This window comes from Equus przewalskii, chromosome 8 (genome assembly GCF_037783145.1).
Source record: "Equus przewalskii isolate Varuska chromosome 8, EquPr2, whole genome shotgun sequence".
In the NCBI taxonomy this organism is placed as follows: Eukaryota; Metazoa; Chordata; class Mammalia; order Perissodactyla; family Equidae; genus Equus; species Equus przewalskii.
In genome coordinates this window covers 80,319,173-80,339,116 of record NC_091838.1, presented here as the reverse complement: position 1 = coordinate 80,339,116, position 19,944 = coordinate 80,319,173, and the positions used below count along the sequence as shown (strand labels likewise).

General features: G+C 43.2%; 1 long non-coding RNA gene across 1 annotated transcript in view; it reads left to right on the top strand.

Annotated features, from left to right (window-relative positions):
• Positions 1–12,801: 12,801 nt before the first annotated feature.
• Positions 12,802–19,944, top strand: part of LOC139085352 (uncharacterized) — a 45,437-nt gene continuing 38,294 nt past the window's right edge. The window contains exons 1-2 of the long non-coding RNA XR_011543632.1: positions 12,802–12,937; positions 14,744–14,796. This is a non-coding gene — a long non-coding RNA (uncharacterized lncRNA). The remainder of the gene's footprint in view (positions 12,938–14,743; positions 14,797–19,944) is intronic.

Here is a 19,944-nt window from a genome sequence, read left to right as displayed (position 1 = left end):
TTGAGAAGAACATGATTTCAGGAGCTCGGATCCATGAGAGATGAGGATCTTGCTCATGCCACCAGGAAAGCCACCAAGACCAGCAGAGGTATGTAAGGGTGAGGAGAACACGGAATGTAGGGGATGGCGATGCTCTGTATCAGCTGCAGCTCCAACATCAGCTGCTTCATGGGATACAATTTCTCTCTCCAACCTTCTATGCTTTCTTATTCTGTATTTACCTAAGGAAAAAAGCCCTCTGGAATCCTAGGGGAACTTCTAGAACTTATACCAAGAAGTGAATCTAAGTGATGAAAGGGCTGTGGAGGACACTGTCCTCTGCTGTCTAAATTCCCCTCCAGGAACAAATGGCTTCTGTGTCTCAGCTACTTGCAGTGCTGAGGAAAATGCTACCTGAAGAAAGCCTGGAGCTATTACTACTCCATGGGATTGTCTCAGCTGAACCATGTCTCAGCGTGACCTTTGCATAAGGTCATGTACCATTCCCAGGGTGTCAACTGACTTAGGAAGGAGTATAGACTTGGTCCTCTCACTCCATCTTTGAGGAGCTCCGAATCATCGTCCTAGCTTCAGAATTCTCCATAAAGTCAACAGTTTTCTCCTTTAGAATGTGTCATGGGTCAACTTCTCCCCTGTCCAGTCCTGTCCCTTCCCATCCACAGGTGTTGACCCCAATAGCATTCCATAATACACTTCTCTCACATTAGTTTTTATCTCAGGAACTGCTTCCTGAGGAACTAAGTCTGCAACAGCTTCTGCCCCCAAGAACTGTGGCCAGGCTTATTCAACTTCCTGACCTCAGTCTGAAATAATTTCAGACTGAGAATCTGTGAAATCCCAGAAACGCTGAATTAAACGGTAGATTTTCTCTCTTTAGAAGCAATCCATGGCAGAAAAGCCAGTGATGGCCATAGAGGCTTCATCCTGGAGGACCTGGCATGAGAGGAAAAAGGGACCTCATCTGCAGAGACTCACATGTGGAGGATCATAAGACCATTATTGCTAAGGAATAGACTCTTAGAGGGGGGCTGGTCTTGCCTTCACTGGAAGAGCTAACCCAGCTCAAAGAGGGAGTAGTCAGTGTACTAGAAGAAGGTCTACCCTTCATTCCTAAATTCTGAAGTTAATCAGATCTGAGGAAAAGAAAGTGGACAGAATAGCATCTCATATAAGTCTTTCAGAGTTTAGGGATGTTCAGAGGTGGTCTCAGCCTGGGTCACGACTGCATCCATTTAATATGATGGTTATTGAACTACAACTTTGCATTGTTTCGTTAAGGTTGGGTATCGAAACCAGTTATACCAAGGTAAAGTTACCTGTGTACATGGTCTTGTCAAACACATTTTCCAGTATTTTCAGGTGTTCCAGAATAAAGATTGTGCAGCTCCGACAAACACATCTTGGCTTTGCTGACATGAAGTCCTTTGAGAGTACCAACGGTTCAATCAGATGGGTCCCAAATAGTTCTTCAGTTTACTCTATGTCTCCCAGAAGACTTAAATTGACAAAATTCACATAACATAAGTCACCATTTTAAAGTGTACAATTCAGTAGCATTTAGTACGTGCACAATGTTGTGCAGCCACCACTACTATCTCCTCTGAGTATTCATCTCCAAAGGAAACACCATACCCATTATTTCTTCATATGGATTTGAGTTACCCTCTAGTGTCTTCCCATTTAAGCCTGAAGGAGTCAGCTTAGCATTTCTTATAGAGACGTTCTACAAGTGATGGACTCCCTCAGTTTCTCTGTCTCTGAAGTATCTTAACGTCTCTTTCAGTTGTGAAGGATAGTTTTGCCAGATATAGAATTCTTTGACAGTTTTTCTTCTTTCAGTACTTTAAATACATCATCCCACTGTCTTCTAGCCTCCATGATCTGAGGAGAGATTAGTTCATTTTATTGAGGATTCCTTGTACAGATGAATTGCTTCTCTTTTGCTAATTTCATGATTCCTTGTCTTTTGACAATTGGATTATAAGGTTTTGATGTAGATTTCTTTGAGTTTATCCTACTTGGAATTTGTTGAGATTTCTGGATGTGTAGATTCATGTATTTCATCCAATTTGGGGACTTGGGAACCATTATTTCTTCAAATATTTGTTTTGCCTCTGTGTTATGCTTGAGCAAAGACACTGTCAGTGACCAGGTCTGAGGATTCTGTGATCAGATGTTCCCAATGGTTTCCACAGATCCAAGACTGAATTTAGGCGATCAAGGATTTCCATGAAGGGCTGGCTTGATCCAAGATAGAACAAAGCCAATACCACCACACTCATCCCCATCTCATAGAAAACAAGTTCTCAACTGATAGTTTGCATTTAAAGTATTTGAGATGACAGGAAAAAAATCTGTAATAGAGAAAAGTAATAGCAAAAGCACTTGTTTAAAAAAGTGCTTTTAAAATGTTAACATTTTAAAAATACCATTTTAAGGCAAAGATAGAAAATCCACTTCTATATTTACCATTCACTGTTATCAGCTCTTACTTTGCATTATGGACAATACTTTAAAATAAATCCTCAGCTTAATACCCGCTACTTCATCCCCTAGGTGGGACACATTGTCAGTCCAACCATACCCCTTTAATCCCATGCTACCAGTTCTGTACGCTCCAGGCTGACTTCCTGAAGCCTGCATCAGAACATCAGCTTCTTCTTTGGAGGCTGCCCATAGGCTATATAACCCACTTTGTCTGCAACACAATAGGCTGGAAATGCCTTGGAATTAACATCCCTCCAGACTCTCCTGGGGTACCCTTAAACAATGACTAATAAGTGTCAGGAGCATACATAACCCAGATTTCTCAATCATTTTGAAATGTGTTTTATCCTAATTCCTAGAGCTTTCCTGAAGGGTTAATCTCTAGTCACTTACTGTGGCTGCTGGCTTATTAAGACACTTCTTAATACCTGCCTTCCCTTCCCTGTATCACCTTCCCCAATCCCTTGCCATCACTTCCACACACTCGAAGTAAACCCTTGTCTCAGAGTCTGCTTTATCTCTGGGCCCAATTTTGGGGGAACCCAGCAAAGACAACGGGAGGAACATAATTCAGTCGAGACATAGCTAAGTATTTGATCCTGGCCACTGATGTCTTTTGCCTTAAGATTAGATACTGCTATTTTTTTCAAATGTCACATGTTGTGGAGTAGGTAGGAAAAGCTAGAGGAAAATTGCTTCTGCTAAGGAGTGTTATCAAAGCTCAGGTTTGATTGCAAGTGAATTAGAACTGTATTGGTCATTAGCTGCAGAAGAAGCAAGCTTGGAGGAAGGAGGAATAAGGAAGAGGTCTGTCTTAGGTAAGATTTGATTATCAAGTTTGGCCAGTTTGAATAGAGGAGGCAAAGGGAAGCTGAAATTTATGAAGGAAAAGATGTTCCAGCTAACCAAAGCCCATCCCATCTGACTCCATTAACTCCTGTTGCCCTGATGTGCTTTTTTTCACAGCAGTCATTAGTGTCTTCCCACTAGAAGGCTCCATGAGAGCAGGAGCCTTGTCCATCTTGTTCACTGATGCATCCCTTGTACCTAGAACGGTGCCTCGTAGATAGCAGGCATCTGTCTTTGGTCAATGGATAGAAGAATCTTGAGATCAATTGTGTAGACAACTGGAAGTTGAAAATGGAACTTTCTAGGTGGAAGGAAATGCTAGAATCAACATGAAGGTAAAGAGGGATGTAGAGTTGCTATGTTACCATTTGGAAAAATAGAATTAATTCATTTCAGGGAGAAGACTGTGCATGAGCACAGAAATCTTCGCTTCAGCCAGTGGTGTCTGTCAACCAGTCCGCGGCAACACACTGCTTTCAGAGGGTCTCCTTGTCTTCTGGAGGGAAAGGAACATAAAGTAAAATAAACAGGCCATTAACAATGTAGCACTGGCAACAGCCACGTGGCTTATCCAAGGACTAGGGAAGGTAATGTTGAAGGCTTCATCTGAGGGCATCCAGGGACAGGAGGGGCACAGGAGCTCCCAGCATGTTTGTCTTTGTTTTATCATACACATGCCCAGTCGCACTCACCTATTCGAGGCATCTCACAGGTGACAACCCGCATCTGCTTAGCTACTCTAGTCAACTCATTCCACCTGTTGTCAGCTGGCTAGAGGATTCTTCTTTATTTTGAGCTGCCTTGCTGTAAATATCCACAGATCCTAGTCCTAACCTGGCAACTACCAATCTGTCTCATATTAGAGAGTGTTCTTTCAATATACGAAATAGTCGGAGAGTCCCTAAACTTTGAAGACTAACCGGTCCTAGTATAAGCTGTTCCCCACAGGAAATAAGTTCTAGAACACTGAATCATATTCACGTCTGGAGCCAAATAGCTCATTCTAGATTAGATGCTTAAGTGACCAAGAAGACAGAATTGTTATTGCCTTGTACATGATTCTTGACTGGTTGCCACTGAGCACATGATTGTAAGACCATCTTACAACCTTGGGAGCTCCTGGCACTGGCCCTAGTATCCTGTTTTTATTTGTTCTTCCCAATGCCTCATTTTATAAGTGGATATGCACAGTGCTATCCATCATAGTGGCAGAATCCACCCTTAGAGCCAAGCTTTGTGTCTCCCTGAAGTGGTATTGGGTCCATACTTATCCGTCCACTCTGGAGACAAGTGTCTTATGTCAACCTTAGGGGTCAGTTAGCCCCATGGACCCTAAAAGACAACATCCTAATTATTCTGGACTCAGACCTCATAGGAAAATATGAACGTTACTAGAAAATTTTAATTCTCAGAAATGTACATGCTCTGTTAATAAGGAGTCCCAGGGTCCAGCCCTGGTTGCCTAGTGGTTAAGTTCAGTGCGCTCTGTTTCAGTTCCCGGGCACCGCGGACCTACACCACTCATCTGACGGTGGCCATGCTGTGATGGTGGCTCACAAAGAAAAAGAGGAAGATTGGTGGTGGCTGCCAGCTTAAGGTGAATCTTCCTCAGCAAAAAAAAAAAAAAAAGTAAAAAGGGGAAAAAAGTGGTCTGAGACTTAGATTTCAAGGCTAAAATATTTTTAATTTGGGGTGAGACTGGGTTATGACTTCTTTTGATGAGTAAGACTGGAAATATCTATTGAACTTTTTATTTCAGAATAAGAATGTCAAAAATATTATGTATTGTTTTGCTTTATTCAAGAGTCACAGCATTAGCCTTATTTTTCATCTTGACTGTGAGTAAAAAAATCTTGCCTAGTGGTAGAGGATCATATAGTGTTGTTCGAGAACAGCCGTTTTGATCTTAAACATCTTCCGACGTCACTTTTGTGGACACTGACAGTTCTAATAGGCTGGTTGCAGAGACAATTAAACCGGAATAGGGGCTATCATGAGTTTTAGAAACGTCCTCCAATTAAGCCACATGCAAGAGGTTAGATGCAGCATTTTCTGCCCCATGAGAGTGCATTTGTATATAGCAGTACCATCATTAAATAAGAACAAACAACTAAGAGAAACATCATATTAACTCGTCTCTAAGATTTGGACTTATGGCCATTTTCTAGTGTATTTCAAGTTTTCAATGGAGAACACAGAACCTCATCTATAATATTTAAAGATAGTTGGACACATAAAATTAACCATCACACATACCACTTGATTAGGCCACTGGGTGCCCAGATACTTGGTCAAACATGGTGGTTGTGCCTGTGAGGGCATTTTTGGATGAGATTAACATTTAAATTGGTGGACTGAGTAAAGCAGTTGGAATGAGGGCCACCCACATTAGGGAGGGTGATCAGCTGAAGGCCTGAGTAGAAAAAGGCCGACCTTCTTCCAAGAGAGAGTTCTTCCTGCCTATCTTCAGACTGGGATGTTGGCTTTATTCCTGCCTTTGGACTCATATTGAAATGGTGGCTGTTCCTGGGTCTCGGGCCTGCTAGGCTTTCGGTGGGAATTACATAACTGGGTTTCCTGGGTCTCCAGTTTGTTGACTCACCCTGTGTATCTTGGGACTTGACCCACCTCCATAATTGCTTGAGTCAATATCTTTATCTACCTCCTATTGGTTCTGTTTCTCTGGGGAGCCCTAACTAATATGGCATGTTTGCTGGTTAATGGCATTTTCAGTTGGTTTTACAAACAGTCCAATGAGAATCCCATTTCCAACCCGATGGTTGTTATATTGTCAGCTCTGTTACCTAGTGTCCTCAACATTGACTAGATTATTCATTGATATGACAGCTGATAAAACCCTAGGAAATCATCCTTGTTTACAGGCGCAGGAAACTTAGTACCACATCATTTAGGAGACTAGCATGAAATTACCAGATTTGCGGCAAATCTGGGAGTATAGGTCAAAATTCCACCAATTCCCAATATCAGGTAATAAGGGGCTCTCAGCCTGATTAGAAGACCTTAGACTCAATTTCTTTTCCACCAGTAACTAGTTGTGTTACTTTGAGCTAGCCAAGCACAAAGCCCATTTTGCCCTTCTAAAGTGGAGTAATGGCTTCTGTATACCTTGGAGTGGACAGAGAGAATGACACTTCCATATCGCCAGCCACAACCCTCCCTGCTCACCCACCCCCACTCCAGTTGTCTGGGACCACAATATTCATGTCACCATGAATCATTTGAAACATTCTGCCTGGCTAAGGAGAAAGATGGACTAATCAGAATTTAGTTTGTCAAATTGAGTCTTAATGGACCAATAACATTTATTTAAATTACATAAGCAAATACTCATTCTGAAGTTACTATCTGATTTTACAACAGTCTGAAAGTCTGGTGCCCCGTTAGTACTTTATGAATATATTCATGAAGTTCAGTTGCAAGTTTCCTGGGGTCAGCAAAGACTGCTAACGCCTTTCTGTGTTTCTACTGAGGCTCCATCTAAGTCTTGCATCCCATGCATAATTAATGAAGTTTAATTACTCAAGAGGGGCCTAGAGACAACGGCTTCACTTTTCATTTACTGCTCAGAAGAACCAGTATCGAGAATTTCAGGCCAAGTTTTCCTGTAAGCATCTTGCCTTCCACAATCCCATAAAACATCTGTCACAATATAGGCTTGTGTGGATCAAGCAAGTGATACGCTGAAGCTTTATGTAGATCTCTATTGGTCAATAAGAGAGTGTCTATACCCATAACCATTTAATCCTCCAAGACTACAAGAGCTATTGAATTCAACAACAATGTCCCTAGGACAGGGCCTGGCTCTCCACAGGTACTGCAATAGCAGCTATTTACTATGCAGAGAAAGAAATAGTCTGTAATTAAAGACCATTCTGTGTCTCCCCACTTGGGGATTGCTATAATGGCTTATATTCAATAGAGGATCACATGCGACTGTCTAACAATTGCCAGGTTAAATGAGAATGAGGAGGAATCCAGAAAACATCAAGAAAAGCTTCACTTCTTGACTCTCCCCTGTGTGCACAAGTCTCCACCCCTTCCAGTATTTAGCAACCCTCCACTGCTTTCCCCCTTAAGCTCCCACCTGGCACTGGTTTCCATGGTAATGTGGAAACCCTTGTCTGCTGCTAGGCCAGTTGAGGGCTCACAGCCATCTCTTCCTTGTCCTTGCTTTTGAGTCAATAACCCAAGCCTCACCCTGGCTTCCTGAGCTGGGGATAGTCAGTATCCAAGATTCTTTTCTGAAGGACACACTAAGATTTCAAAGGAAAGAAGGGCTCTTAGAAGGGGCCTGGTTCTGGCAGGACCTTCTTGTGGTCTCCTAGGTCTCATTGGACAGAGGCTGTCATTGCCCATCGCCCCTTTAGGGACTCACACTCCTGCAGCCCAGCCTCCCATCCCTTAGGATGAGAAGAGTATGGACAAGAGCTGGTGAGGGAGGGAGGGAAGGAAGTAGCCAGGAACCCTTGGGCTACAGGTTCCCAAGGAAAAGCAAAGACAGAGTCCCACAGTGCGGACTCTGCAGTCTCACCAGCAGCTCTTCCAGAGCCTCTGAGCGCCTCGGCTCTCCAGGGCTCGTGGGCCTGTTCTCTAAGGATTGAATCACTGGACCAGGAGAGCTTACTGGTGAGGAGCATCCTCTGCCCACTTCCTCTGCCTTTTTCCTCCTCCCCCAGTTAACCAGAATGATGAGCATCTGGGAGCCCCTTTCTTCCAGTTGTGTGTTCATGGGTTTCCTGGGATAAGGAATCCTGAGGCCTTTGAGGATTTCTGGAGAGTGGGTACAGTGATCACCTCTGGTCAGGTGGAAGGGAGAGACCCTGAAACTTTTGTTTCCTCTGTCTTGTTTCAAGTGAGAAAACTATTCAACGGTAGTTTCCATGGCACTTTTGGGATGCAGGTAAATAGGTGGTGTCATCCTTTGGGACCGTGCTGGGGGGTAGAGCTAGGGTTTCAGAGGAAGGAGCTAAGATTAGGTGTAGAAGGGGCCACTTAATTCATGGGGTTTAGTGCCAGACAAAAATGCAGGGCCTCTTAAATTAATCAAGAATTTTAAGAAGGTGACTTGAAACATTAAACCAAGTCCAGGCCCTTCGGAGCACAAGGTCTGTGTGACTTCCCAGGTTGCATCCCATGAAGCTGGACCTGGCTAAGACAGACTTGTGTGTGGGGATGACATTTGAATTGGGTCTGAACAACATCAGTAGGATCTAGACATGTCATCATAAGGTACTTTCCTACATTAAAGTATCTTGAATTTTCTAAAGTAATTATAGAGCTTTAAAAATTATCCTAAGGTAATAAAAATCCACCCCTAGATAGAACATAGTAGGTATAACTCTTGCTGAAACTAGCAAAAAATCTAGATTACCCCCCACAAAATCATACTTCTACACAGTAGAGAACCACAGAAGCAAAGATGACTGGATGAATTGAAATTCGAGGTGAGGAACCATTGGTGAGCTGCTTACAGCCAGCCCCATTTTGCTGGTGACAACTGTCAGTTCTGGGCATGGGCTGAGGATGTGATTGTCCCAGCAGAGCCCCTCAGCCAGGGCCAAAGAGAGCAGTTGAGTTTTTGTTGATTATCCAGGGCTGTGACAAATTGGAAATTTGAGGGCTTTGAGTACATGACCAGTTTTCTCAGAGGACCTCTTCTACGTCCTAGGGCTGCACAGAAGGCTGGGACTTGAGCTGAAAGCTTCTAAACAGCAGAGTGAAACTGTCAGTGGTGTTGCCATGCTTAGGACACATGCTGGGGAAGGGGCCTGCCCCAAGCACACTGCTTCATCTCCCCTGAAGACATCTGCCTGATGTTGAGGCTGTGATGGAGAGCCTGGAAAGCTGGGCAGGGACCCTCTGATGGGAAGAGCAAGACCTCCTACACCCTTCAGGGCCAAAGAACCAGAACTTCCATGCTCTCAACTGCAGCTTAGGAATAACAACCACCCAGAGGTAGAAGGAGCTTACTAAAACTGCCACCTGGTCTTCCTCAGCTCAGTCTCTGAGTAGGGAGAGGGGCCAGTCTCCTCAACCCACATGCCCAACAGGGAAGATGATCCCCTCTAGTAGGAGGGTACTTAGGGACCTTTATTCCCAATTTCTGTTGTTCAAATTTCTAGACATGCAAAGAGGAGAATGTAGCCAAGAATCAAGAGGAACAAGACGTAAGCAGACCTGCTGGACATCCAAATATTAACTCTACAGGGAATGTCAACCCTTCCTCCAGGACACCTCAGATCTCCTCTTACCATTCATATGGAAACAATTCCTCATCTTTTGAGGCCAGCATAAAAATGTGACAAGGAGTTAGCATTAAGAAAAAAAGAGGGAGAACTATACACCAATCCCTCTCATGTAGTTTCAAAGGTTCTAAACAAATTGACAAATCAGATCCAGTGATATACAGAAGTAATTCAGCATTATCTAATAGGTTTTTTTCAAGATTGCAAGAACTATTTTATAAATAAACTCAATGAAATTCACAGTAACAGAGGGAAAAAATCATATGATCACTAGGACATACGTAGAAATAGCATAGCAAAATTACAATACCTTGTCATAGTAAAAAAAAAAAAACATGGCACTAGCAAATAAGGAATAAAACCCTACAGTAAACATTATACTTTACGGTAAAATATTGGAAATGTTCTGAGCTTGGGAAGATGGCCAATATTCCTACTTTCCCTGAACAACGTACTGGAGGCGTGATGCAGCAGGAAAATGTAGAAAGCCTGAGGATTCCAAAGAAAGAAATATGCACAGATGACCTGATTTTATACGCACAAAATCCAAAAGGAGCTACAGACAATGTATAACACTACTTTTTCACAAATTGCTAGGTGTGAGCTCATTTTTTAAAAAGTCAATTGCATTTCTATGCACAGGAAAAGGTAGTAGAAAATGGGATCAGAAGTACTGAGTACACGATATATTTACAGCTGCAATTAATTTTCAAAGTTCACTTAGTGTGTGTACACTTTTCTGAACATTGTACTTAAACAGTTCACTTTAAAAATGAAGGTAAATAGAAGTATTTTTAGTAAAAAAAATACTAAAAAATGTTGTCACCAGTGGACTTGCACTATAGGAGATAAGATTGTTTCTTTTGGTGTGCCTGAAGAAAAATCTACAAAATGAAAAGGCAACTTATGGATGGGAGAAAATATTTGCAAGTCATATCTGATAAGGGGTTACTACACAAAATATATAAAGGACTTATACACATCAATAGCAAAAGAAACCAATTAAAAAATGTGCAGGGGAACCAAACAGACATTTTTCCAAAGACAACATCCAAATGGTCAACAGGTACATGAAAAGATGCTCAACATCACTAATCAGGGAAATTCAAGTCAAAGCCACAGTGAGATATCACCTCACACTTGTTGGAATGACTGTCATCAATAGGACAAGAGATATCAAGTGTTGGCAAAGCTTTGGAGAAAAGGGAATTCTTGTACACTGTTGGTAGGAATGTAAATTGGTACAGACACTATGGAGGACAGTATGGAGGTTCCCCCCAAAATTAAAAATAGAACTGCAATATGATCCAGCAATTCCACTTCTGGGTATATATCTGAAGGAAATGAAAACACTATCTTAAAGCAGTATCTGCACCCCTCTATTCATTGCAGCATCATTCACAGTAGCCAAGACATGGAAATAATATAAGTGTCTGCTATGGATAAGTGGATAAAGATGTGGTATATATATACAATGGAATATTATTCGGCCATGAGAGAGAGGGAATTCCTGCCATTTTGGCAACACGGATGGATCTTGAGGGCATTATGCCAAGTGAAATAAGTCAAAGACAAATATTGTAAGATCTCACTTATACGTGGAATCAAAAAAACCAAACTCATAGAAACAGAGTAGAATGTTGGTTACCAGGGATTGGCGGGAAACGGGGAGATGTTGGTCAAAGGGTACAAACTTTCCGATAGAAGATTAATAAGTTCCAGGGATCTAATGTACAGCATGGTCATTAAAATTAATCTTGTATTGTATACTTGAAAGTTGATAAGAGTGGACCTTAAATTTTCTCACTACAAAAAAAAGGTAATTATATGACAGGATGGAGGTGTTAGCTAATACCACAGTGGTAATCGTTTTGCAATAAGTGTATCAAATCAACATGTTATATACCTTAAACTTACACAATGGCATATGTCAATTATGTCAAAGCTGGGAAAAAACAAGGATGATTTTCAGGAAGAATTAAATGGTTGAAGATTGAAGTGAATCAACAGGAAGCGATGAAGAATGAAAAGTAAATCTATGCGAATATTGACTTATAATGAAAGGCTGAAATATACGTTGAAATGGTCTACATAAAAGTAAAACATCACCTCGGGAGTAGGTTATTGTCATTATAGTAGTCTAAAATTCTCATGTTTTCTAGGGAAGAGGTCAGAGTCCTAACTTAGACTAGATTTTGATATCAATGTTACAGAAATCCCTAGGATAACTCCTAAAAGACTAAACATTAGAGATTGGAGGGGAAATCAAAATCAACCTGAAGAAAGCAAGAGAGGAGAAGAACAAGAACTCAGAAAGCATATAACGTGATGTATGAGTTAATTGTCAGTAATTGACAATTAAATTACAATGTAATAAGTGTTCCAGTTGAATGTAAATTATGGTCTGAATTAAAAAAAGAAACATGCAGGGCATCTTCTACTGGCCCGCCATATCCAGTCTCCATGCTTCTCCACCCTGCTGTCTGCTCCGGGGCCAACCTACTTGATACTGGTCGACAGGATCCAGTGCCCTCTGGTGCCTGTCTGGCTAAGGGAAGCCCCAGCAGGGTGTCAGAGAAAGGGAGCGGAGTGCGGTCCAGGCATTTAAAGCCTGGTTCCCCCTGTGATGTTGTGTTGGCTGGCTGTGTCTTGATTTGGGTTCATCTAAATGCACATCCTGAGACAAGTACTTTGATGCTGTAGTTTATCTGGGAGTGAGTCCCAGGAAGCAGGGGTAAGGAAAGAGGAGAGAAGAAGGGAAATAGGAAAAGCACAAAGAGGGCAGCATTAAGGAGGTCCCCACTGCCAGCAACAGGACCTCTCAAAGTCTACCGAGTGCCTCTTGGAATCAGCGACTGAGTACAGGAGTCGGAGCTTTTATCTGCTGGCTCTAGTTCCTTTTGCCTGAAGGTTACCCCTAGAGGAATTAATACCCTTGCTTTTTCCAGATTGGAAGGCCTAGTGGTCTCTGAGCACTGGAGGAGGTACTGAGGCAAAAGGGTGAAAAGTGTGCTTGATATGGATGCTGTCCTCTGTGGACACACATAACACAGACATGGTTGAAACCAGAGTTGGGCTGAGGGGTGTGACATGAGGTGTTTGCAAAAGCAGGGGTGCTGGGTAACAAACTGCTTGTTTCCATGGTTTCTTCTGCTCTATGACCTAGCCTGCTGGGGGTGGGAGACTACAGGAGTGGATAATTTAGGGCATCATGACTGCAGGAGAGTGAGGAAGCAGAAAGGACTAGATGGAAACAGACTCATGTGATTTCAAGGGTATGACTGTGAGTTGCAAGGACTCCTTGAACACCTGAGATGAAGAAACATGCCCGATAGGTAAGGGAAGGAGCAGACGTGGCCAGAGGGTACAGGATAACACAAGCAAGTGGAGATTTTAGATGACCCCAACCAGCTCTCTGGCCTAGACAACTTTTCAGCTGGTAGGAATAACGCATTAAAAGCTTATTATCAGAAAGAAACCAAAAAGGCCCCTTTCTTCAAAACTGGAGAGGGAGAAGGGAGAATAAAATCACCCAATGTCAGACTTCATCAAAAGCTCAGCCTAGTGAGTTTCTGTACATTCTTGGAGACATTTTAAGATCTAGTAATGTATTTCAAACATTTCTAAAGCAGCAGCGTATCAAGCTAATGGAGTTCAAGAAATTAAGGTGGACAAATGTGTTATAGGAAGAACACTAAAATCAAAGTATAGCATAATTACTACTTCCATCTGGGACTTAACACGTGTCAGGCATTATTCTATGGGCGTCACATGGATTAAAACGTGTAAACTGCATTGACTTCATAGGGTTTTTGTTGTGAGGGTTATCAAGTTTCAGATAGGGAAACAGAAAATGTTAACTACTTATTCAAGGGCATTTCTGTTAAAGCAGAGCTAAGATCTGAACCTAGCAAACCTAGCTTCAGTGCTCTTGTTTTTATGTCCCTCCCTATATTGTAGCTCAACAAACATTAGAAATGTGACAGATAGCCATAGGCAATAAAATTAAGTGGAACATAGCTATCACTAAACTTACACAGGTAGAATTACGAGGCAGGGAGTAAGCCTAGAAGGGGGATTAAGTGAGGATGCCGCTGTAGTGAACAGGGAGAAAAGATAAAGTTGGTTTGAATTTGGATTTAAGCAAGAGATGAAAGAATGGAGACAAATTCAAGAGATTAGAATATGATTAGAATAATCCAGACTTGGCGATGAATTACACGTGTTTGGGTGGCATAATAGAGAGAGGGGAGTCAAGCAGAATAGTTCTGAACTAGCCATCTGGGTGCAAAGCACTGCTGGGAAGGAAATAAACGAGAGAGAAAAAGTTTTGGAAAGAAAGAACACGAGATCCACTTAGGGTAAACTGAGTTAGAAGGAACTGCAAGACGTTGAAATATGCAGATGAGTACGTGGGTCTGAAGCTCAGTTGGGCCATAGCTGGGCTCAGTGTCAACCAGGCTATCACTGTAGCTCTGGCCAATCAGGCTTGTGGACTGCTGGGAGCTGGACCTCAACAGCACCTCACTCTCCATGGCCCAGCAATCCTCAAGTTTCATTTTTTTTTTTTAAAGATTGGGAAAGAATGAGTAGCACTCCAGATAAAGATTCTCCAGCATCTTGAGGATCTCAAGCAGACTGTTCTGTCTTTCTAGGGTCTAAAAAAATCTGAAACATACTTTCCCCATGCCCTACTCGGTCTCTTCCTCCTAGGAGGGGAGTGACTTGAGCTGAGATGACTTTGAGACAGGAGTCGTCCTCAAGTCTTGCCTCCCTGTCCTTCAAGCTTTGGGGACTGGGGACTGGGGACGTGAAGGGCAGTGAAGTGCCAGTGCTGGAGTAGGAAGCGTGACGCATCTGCTGCGGCTGGTGCCTCTGTGCTTCCAGGTTGTGGCCCGTGTTCCACTGGTAGTTCATGAAATGTTAGTGAGAACATTGAGAAAATTAATATAGTTTTATATTCTGTTTTTATTAATAGTAATGTATTTGAAATAAATAGTTCTTATAGCCTATAATATAACAGTTGTATCAGGAATTATAACTTCAAATACCTTTAAAGAAAACACTAGTTTCAAATAAATGGGATGTCATTTAATCTTTTGTATTACAAAGGATACATTTCTCTCCTACACTCACATCAGCACAAAGGAATCCATCAGAAGCTGAGAGCAAGTGGGAAGTGATTAAAGAAACCGTGAGTTTCTCTTTCATTCAACTTCTTTGTGACTGTCTTTTTCTCTTCTACTTCTATCAAGGAGGATGGTTAGTGTCACCAAATTCAGGTCCCTATAGGAAGAGACAACCAGCCTCACAAAGATCAGAAGGATCCTGGGGTCCTCTCTCTGCTTGTCCTCTGTATACATGTGAGGCAGAGAAAAGAGGAGCATCAAAGCAGAGTCAGGTCAGGCTGAACTCAAGGAGTCTGTAACCTAAGCATCTAGTTCCAAGGGTGATACTTCCTTCTAGACCAGGCTGCCCCCTCTACTTCCCCTGCAGGGCAGTGGTCCCATTTGCAGGATTTCAGATGAGGCATCCCGGAGCTCAGCTCTCTGGAGGAGTATCAGTACAGGACTCCGCCCAGTTACCGGGCGTAGCTCTTTGATGAACCACGTTACGTTTCATCAACAGCAGTGTTCTCTTTACTTCTCTCATGAGTCTCACACCCCTTCTCAGAGCTACTGCTCCATCAGATAATCTACTTCATTTGGAGACAGGGCTCCCCATATGATTTGATTTGGGTGAGAATATTGTCTAGAAGTTCTAGAAGCATCTAAGATCTGTTGCCCGAGCACACTGGTAGAGAAAGCCTGTTTTGGAAGCCAGCAGAACCATTCCCAGGGATAGATTCCTATGCCTGGAACCAGTATTCCAGGGCTTTTGTTATTAGTGCACAAGCAGTAACCCATCCACGAGGCAGCTTTAGTCACTGCCTTGGCTTGGCAGCATTTTCCTTGTGGCCTCCTACTGACATCCAGGCCAACGATTGCTGTGCCCTACAAAGGAAGCTCCAGTCCACGCTTGAGTGGAACTAGAGGACCTGCTCCTAGCCTTACAGAACTATCCTGTGGTTGATTGCAAGACAAATGATTTTCATAGCTGGAGACACCATCAGGCCACTTTCCTACCATGCCCAAATCAGCTGCCCAACAACAGAGCGGAATCTGAACCTCCGAGTCACTATCCACTGAGGACACCATACAAAGACACCGGACCTTCTTGGGGAGGCCTAGTGTTGTCTGTGAGCTAAAATGAGTTCCTTTGGCCTGTGGTACAAATACTCTTAATTGGAAGCTCAAAATCCTAAGGCCTTTTCATCTATGGACATCAATTGGCAGTTGACAATAATTGCCACTTTTTGCTTTTGAGCAACGAATCAGGGTTCTGTCATGGTGACATTTTGTCCTTGGAGGATGCCTGAAGCAGGCTGAGGTCACAGACTCAGTTTGATTTATTTTGGGAGAAGCTTCCAGCTGAGAAGAAAGTCAGCTCTGCGGGCCTTTTGTGCTTCTCTTATACGACAGAAAAAAAAAAAAGCACTTCTTGCTCAAAAGCCACCAAATACAGATGTCAAATATGGGGTGGGAGTGGGGAATGTAGTGGCAAAACTTTGGTTTCACGTTTGACATCAGAGGTCAAGCAAAATGAGTTTTGGTGACAATGTGGTGATATGGGTCCAAGGAGTCCCCAGATAAGACCAGAAAGAGATAGCGGGACAGCAGGACTACCAGCAGGACCGCCAGAGATCAAGAAGAGATCTCTATGCCTTTTCAGCAGCTTTCAGAGATTCTCCAGCCCAGAAGTTCCCTCAGTGAACTTCCTTTGATCCATTCACAACTCAGGCCTCAGACACTGGGCATGGTGTTTCATTAACCAGGGATGACCATGACCTTGCAGAGAATGGTTCCTTTTCCAGATAATCACTATTTTGTGGACAATATTAAAATATTGTGAGCTACTTCATGGGCTTGGCTGTGTCTAAGGACTTCTTCTGTGCCTATAAGTGTCTGTATCCTTCAAGGTCACAGCAGAGTGAGGAACTGGTCCACTTCTAACAGGAGGATGGTGGCAGAAGACTTCTGGGAAGGAGAAGAGTGGAGCTTAAAGTAAATACGGTGAGCTCTGTGCCCCAGACATCAGGGGGACAAGTGACCAGGAAACCAAATCACACCAGGTATTCTCAAACCCATACCATAAAAAAAAAACAAAAAACACAGAACCACAAGTGAACTTGTGTTGACCATATATGATTCAGGTCCCACCAGTCCTAGCTCAAAAACTTCAAGGTAAGAAAACCAACTCCTTGACATGACAAAATTATTCCTTGAATGTTGGGTACACAAGGTAAGAGAGAGCCTGTGACAGCCTGTGTCTGATCCCACCCCGTTCTGGCCCACATAATCTCATACTGTACAACCTGCACCCTTGAGCATATAAAAGTCATCAAGGCTCCAACCAGCACCATTCCCACAGAACAGCATTGTAAGAAACACACAGGACCAGAACAGAAATGAACTACAACTTGTAGTGAAATGAAAGCTGCCTTGAAAGTACTAGGAACAAATAAGTCACCAAGGGTAGATGGCATATCAATAGAATTATTTCAACACAAAGACTGAAGCTCTCAAAATCCTAAGAAGCATATGCCAACAAGCATGGAAAACAAAACAATGGCCTACAGGCTGGAAACACTCAATACACATCCCAATCCCCAAGAAAGGAGAGGCTGAGCAGGGCAGTAACTATAGGACGACTGCCCTAACTTCCTGTGCAAGTGAAGTGACACTGAAGATGCTGCAGCAAAGCCTTTTTACCTCCAATGGAGCAAGAAATGCCTGATGTCCAAGCTGCGTTTTGAAAAGGGCGAGTCACACGAGATCTAATTGTGACTATTCATTGGCTACTGGAGTGCTCCAAAGAATTTAAGGGTCATCTGTTTTATAGACTACAGTAAAGGCTTTAACTACATGGATTATGAGAAGCTATGGGATGCTCTCAAAGAGCTGGGCGAGCCTCAGCACTTTCCTGTCCTGGTGTGTAACCTGTACTGTAGACAAGAACCCATGGTCAGGACGGAATATGGCGAGACAGAATGGTTTCCTATAGGCAAAGGTGTCAGACAAGAGTGAATTTCTCTCTGTTTAGTCTTTACACAGATCAAAAAGCTAGGCTAGATTCAGACAAAGGAGGAGTGAAATTTGGAAGAAGTATGAACAATCTAAGACAGGCAGATGATGCCATCTTCCAGGCAGAAAGCAGCAATGACTTGAAACAACTTCTGATAAAAGTGAAGGAAGAAAGTGCCAAAGCAGGACTGCATTCAAACATCAAGATGACGAAAATCATGACTACCGAAGAATGCACAACTTTAATAATGTCAATGTCTTCGTTGTCTAGGTTAAAGATTTTGTTTACTTTGGTTTAGTCATCGATTTAAATGGAGACTACAGCCAATAAATTGAGAGAAGACTGAGACTCAGAAGGGCAGCAATGAAAGAATTAGGAAAGACCATCAAGTGTAAGGAAGAGTCATTCGAGACCAAGGCCAAGATTATCCACACCCTCGTATTCCGAATTGCTATGTATGGGTGTGAAAACTAGACAGTGAAGAAGGCTAACAGGAAAAAAATGGATTCATTTGAAATATGACATCGGAGGAGAGCTCTATGGATCCCCTGGACTGCCAGAAAGATGAACAAGTGAGTCCTAGAGCAAATTGAGCCTGAACTAGTGCTGGAGGCAAAAAAAAAAATGCTACAACTGAGGCTGTTCTACTTTGGGCACATTGTGAGAAGGCAGGATTCTTTGGAAAAAACAGTACTTCTGGGAGAAGTACAAGGCAGCAGGGAGAGGGAGACCAAATATAAGATGGCTGTCTCCATAAAGGCAGCCATAGGCAAGAGTCTACAGGAGCTGGGTAGGGCTGCTGAGGATGGGACATTGTGGACATCACTCATTCACAGGGTCACCAGGAGTCAGAGCTGACTTGACGACATGTAACACAAAACTTGTATGGCAGATGTGGAGGTGTGCTGCTGAGACCTCCCTCCAAGAATAAACTTGCCATTCAGCTAAGCACCTCCCCGTTAGGTCTTCAGGTTCTGCTGAGCTTTTGAGTTGAGGCCACGTTCTTCCCAATGACCAAGCAGGGTGGGGTGCTAAGGCCTGACCACATATATAGGACTTCCCTAATGGGTAATCTTTGCTCTTGAGCTCCAACTTGGATTGTCTGAGACTGTGTCATACTTGCACTCTGCCCCAAGCCCTTTGTGTCCACCTCTGCTTCCTTTCCTTCTGTTGCTCACGGGTGTTACCCCAATAAACCTCTTGCATTCCTGACTCCATCTCAACTTCTACTCTGGAAGTCTTAACTGACACGGTTGATACCAGGAGTGGTCTGAAAAAGTAGCAGGTAAGAAGGGGTTTGGGGACTGAACCAGGGAACCCTCCTGGGTTAATAGGGGACATGAATGGTCATTGGCATGAGGCAGTGGCCAAGCTTCTAAAACCTTCACTGGTAGTGACTTGGGAGAGTATCCTTGAGGGAGGGAATATCAAGGCTGGTGTGATGGTTCAGGCATTTGGGGGATTGGAATTGACTGGGTGTTAAGTGGCAGTGCTGCTCTCGGGGACACTGAAGAGTGGAGGGCAGTTAAACAAGTGAGAAGTGTATGGAGGCCAGAGTATCTCCTTAGGTCACAAAGGGGCCTCCATTTTTACAGTGGGAGAGCAGAAAAAGCTGAAGACCAAACTTAAGGCTTAGCAGTAAGATTTTATAAGTTGTGGAGTCAAATGAAAGCTCAAGTGAGGCAGGTTTGCTTTGTCAAATATGGGATGGGGCTATCTGGGAGGTGTCCTTGAAGATTTTGGCTCCCCAGACTCTCCTGGCCCCTCAGAGCCTACAGAGGTGGTCCCCCTCCCTATCAGCTGACACTCCCCCCAGCATCCTGCACTTCAAGTGTGGGAAGACACTGCAGAGACTTCTCTGCAAGGCACAAGGGACCCAATGGGTTCCACTTCCTCTCCTGGCCCCCAGGCTGAAAACTAAGGATAAGTCGTAGTATAACCCAGCCAGGAAGGTGCTGTGCCTGATAACAGGAAATGGACCATTCTCCCAATGAGCTGCAAGAGTTAGCATGAACTCATAGGAGCTGAGGGAGCAGGCTGGAACTGGAATTCGAGGGATCTTGATTGAGGGCCCAGAATATAAGTCTAGATAAGGGAGTTTATTGGTGCTGGGGCACTTGCTCAGGGATTTGGATCTAAACCCTGGACAAGAAGCTCAAGGGATGGGACAAACTTGCTGTGAAAGTGGCTCATACAAGTCTATAAAATGCAACGACCT